The sequence below is a fragment of the Mangifera indica genome, chromosome 12 (assembly GCF_011075055.1).
Source record: "Mangifera indica cultivar Alphonso chromosome 12, CATAS_Mindica_2.1, whole genome shotgun sequence".
NCBI lineage: Eukaryota > Viridiplantae > Streptophyta > Magnoliopsida > Sapindales > Anacardiaceae > Mangifera > Mangifera indica.
Window position 1 is genome coordinate 4,426,517 of NC_058148.1, and position 4,217 is coordinate 4,430,733.

The 4,217-nt window shown below is 39.0% G+C and overlaps 1 long non-coding RNA gene across 1 annotated transcript; it reads left to right on the plus strand.

The window, feature by feature from the left end:
* Positions 1-2,139: 2,139 nt before the first annotated feature.
* Positions 2,140-3,904, plus strand: LOC123193641. Its single transcript, XR_006497114.1, has 2 exons — positions 2,140-2,301; positions 3,203-3,904. It is a non-coding gene; the product is annotated as an uncharacterized LOC123193641 (long non-coding RNA).
* Positions 3,905-4,217: the final 313 nt, after the last annotated feature.

A 4,217-nucleotide genomic window follows, 5' to 3' on the forward strand; every position in this document is an offset into this window, starting at 1 on the left:
TTTTTTTTTTAAATTTCTAATAGATGATTGGGACAATCATCATTGCATGAATCCACCATTTGCATGTACAACTTCATATCGACCATTGGGAGAGCAATAGCAAGACACTTTGTACTCAAAATTCTGTCACATGGCCAGACAACTTAATATATATGTTATCTCTAGTTTTTTAATGAAAATCAAATATGGGGGAAATATCACTATCTTGACTGTTCGACATGGCACCTAAAGCCACTGAAGGTGGTCTCAAAATATCAAGGACCTTAGGTATGTCACCACTATATAACCACATGCCAGTAATTCTTGTCGTACTTTGTACAAGACATGTTTGAGTTACCACAAGTGAAACATGAATGTTAGTGGTTATCTGTATAATACAACCTTCCTCTCTGTATAACCCTGCAAGAAACATTGATGTCCTCCAATTGAAAAGTTCATTGTCAATGCCTCAAATTTCCTAACTATGTCACCAAGTCCAACCAGCCATTGTGCCCCAAGAATCAAATCTTAACTATCTAGGGGAAGAGTATAGGAATCTATGTAAAGATTTGTCCCTGCACCCTGACTTCTAAACCTTCACACAAGCCTTTACATTGGAGTTCTTAGCCATTGGCCACTATCATCTGAACTCCCTTCACCTCCTTAATCAAACAGCCCAACCTCCGAGCAGTATGCCTACTCAAGAAGTTATTAGTGCTTCCTGAATCAACGAGGATAAAGAGCCTTCGTCGACCATGCATGCTAATGAGTCTCATCGTTCGGAAGCCTACTAAACCATGTCAAGCTTGGAGAGAAAGCTGCATCAAACCAAGTTCCTCCACTCTGACTTCTTGCTCCACCACTTCTCCTCCTTCCTCGTCATCAGGTTCAACATATAGTTGAATGATAAAAGCTTGTTTCCTTCTACACTTGTGACTAGGAACAAACTCCTCATCACACCGGAAACATATTCCTTTGGCCATTTTTTACTCAAACATCTTACTAGTGGTTGTCTTCTTAGGAGCTGGTGGGTGCAATCTAGGAATATTTGCAGTCAGGCATTGGCACACAGACTTGCTAGCAGAAGTGACTTGTGGTGTTCTAGTTATAGGCTTAGGTTGCTCCTTAAGAGCTGCCACTGTAATCTCATGCAGTTTGGCCAATGAACAAGCTTCGGAGAGTGTTTGAGACTTAAACATCCTCACCAGCATTTGCAGCTTATCCACCAATCCAGTCAAGAAAAAATTTAAGGCTTGGTCCTCTTGAATACCAACCTGTGGATATAATTCACCAAATCTATCAAGGTACTGCTGCAATGAATTTACCTGCTTACGGTTTTTCAAATCCGCCAAGGGATTGTTGTATACACAGTTACCACATCTAGCTCTCATAGCTGTCGTATATCCTCCCGAGACAGAACAACTTTATTCCTAGCTCACATGAATCCTTGATGCTATTACGTTCCTCGACCTTCCAAGTGTAGAGCAGTTATTTTAATGCGATCATTGATGAGAATTTCATCTACCTCAAAGTAGTACTACACTCTGAAGATCCAACTATGAAATTCATCACCATTGAAGTGAGGGAAATCTATCCATGTTGCCCTTGCCCATGGATGTCGAGAGTCCTGAACTGATTTGGAGGTACCTTCATCTTAATGCACGCCGATTGTGAAATTACTTATATTTGTTCGAGGCTCAGGCCACGTATCAAATTTTGCAGAACCTCCATTGATTGTTGCAGTCGAGTTTGTGATTCCTGCAAACGATCTTGTTGTCGATGCTCTGATTACACCAGTTGTGTGATCATCTGTGTGAGTTCACGTCGCAATTCTTGAGTGCGAGTTTCGTCATCCATGGCCAGGTCAAGGCTCTGATACCATTGATGCACGTGGTAGCTTTTCAAACTAGAGAATTCTAGAAGAAAATAGAAGAACTACAGAGAATTGCAATTGAGAGAAGAAGAGAGAATTGGTTCACGAGTTTTGCGCCAAAAGACAAAGGAAGCACAGAATGCACTAAAGAGTGCGTTTTTGCATTGCTGAAACGTTTCGGGTTCCAAAACGGCCCGAAACCGGTACAAAAAGTTTTGGGGCAGTTTTAATTATTTTAAAGAATTATGAAATGCATTTCTTTCCAGAAACGCGTTTCATGTGTATAAGATTTGGATGAGTTATCAAATGTTTTTTCTACTCTGCAATAAAATGATTTTCAGTTACCTGAGCATACTCCTCACCGTCCCAGCGTCTTGACTCCTCTCCGTCTACGACTTCGACGTCTCAACTCCTCTCCTCTCCGGCGGCTCAAAGTCTCAAGAAATCTGGTACTTTAGTCTTCATATTCATTTGCATCTTTTTTGGTTTTTCCTTTCCTTTGTTTTCTGGTCTCTCCCTGTTGCTTTGTGTCCTTTGAGCTTCTGATTTTGAGGGCCCGATGACTGTTTCCGTGGCTTCAGCTTCCTGCTTGTGGCCCTCTATTGTTCATTCATCTTTTCGGAAGCATGGTGCGCGACATGGGCTTCACTGTTTTTTTTATTGTTTTCATTAGGGTTGAATTTGAATTAAATTTGATTCAAATTTAAAACGAGTCACACATAAACGAGTTACACATAAACAAACCTGAGCCCAAGTTTGAGCTTTATATATTTAAAAAAAGGAGTTCAAGCCCGACCTTGAACCTTGAGACGAGCGACTTGGCTCATCTCGCGAATTCTCATTTCTTAAGCTGGGTGAGATGCTATCCTTCTAGTTTTTTAAAAGAAGAAGCAGGAGGGCAGAGATGGGATTTAGGTTAGGGGAGTTTTGGTACTATAAACAGAAAAGGGCATTCAAAAATCTGATTGGAAGATTGAAAATCCCATATGAGCTAAATAGTCTCTTAAAAGAAGCAGGAGGGCAGAGATGGTAAACTAAGTTACCATCTTTATGAGTTTTGTTAATTATCTATGGCAGTAGACGGTAGTGGAAAAATTTCAGTAACCCAATAGACAGTAGTGCTGCTGTTGTGGATTTGCTATCTTTCAGGGGATCATACTGAGACAAACAACTCTTGCAATTCTCTTAGAATTTCAATATGTTGTGGATTCCGATATCAATGAATTGCATGTTAAAGAGATAAATCTCAAATTTTTGAGAATACTAGCTTAGAATCAAGTTCTTCTGGGAGAATTTGAGTTTCATTGTTTGGTATTATTTTTCTTGATCAAGCCTATCACATCTCTGCAGGTTCACATTGATTCACACAACAAGATTCTGTTTGCAAGACATTCAGATCAAAGATATGCAAATTTCCAGCGGGTTTTGCAGACTGGCAATGAATTTGATCAAGATACTAAGGCAATGTTGCTGAGGGCAAATCTTCTGAAGTTTGAATACAATCTTAGGGCTTCTAGGAAACTTTGAATCTCTAATTCTGCTGGGCAATTGGCCAAGGTTGTCTATCATTGGATTCATCTTCCTTTTTTCGTTCTACTAGTATGGAAGCAAGGTTCTTAGACATTTTGAAAGAAGACTGGTTGCCCATGGGGGACTGAATTTTGAGGATTTTCGGATTCACGTCAACAGTTACAAACATCTGACAGTTGCGTTCTTGTATATACCCAGAATTATTTTAAAAGTTGCGATTCTTCGCTCTTCCTTTTAGTTGTTACTTTCCATCTGCTAGGGGATTTTGCTGTCACAATACCATGCCTGCCATTGTGATTTGTGATGGCCTGCTGCCAAGTGTGTTCAACCAAAACTGAAAACTATACTGGAGACTTTGTTTCTGTGTCCCACTTGTGAATTTAATCTGTCTATAGTACATATAGCACAGACTAGAGCATTATGTTGGACTCTCAGTCCAACCGGACTCAATACGATTGGTGTGCAAACGAGTTTCTAGAGACTTTATATTTATCATTTATTCAGCTGTTAATTTATTTCAAATTGGGTTTATGTGGCTTGACGTTAGTGCTCGGCTTAGTTTGGTGATAGTACACAGGTCACTTCGTATTAATTTAGTAATACATAAGGTCAGCAGAAGAAAGTGTACTATTTTTTTTCAAATAACTTTGTCGTGGGACAATTTTTTTTAATAACCTTTGTTGTGGGTTAACAGTATAGACAAATCAAAACTCTCGTCAAATAATTAAATTTATTATAATAGTTAATATTTTATAAAACTCTAAATTCATCTCCATTTATAAAGAGGATAAAATTACAATTGCATCGATCAAAGAACGGACATTAATATTCAATC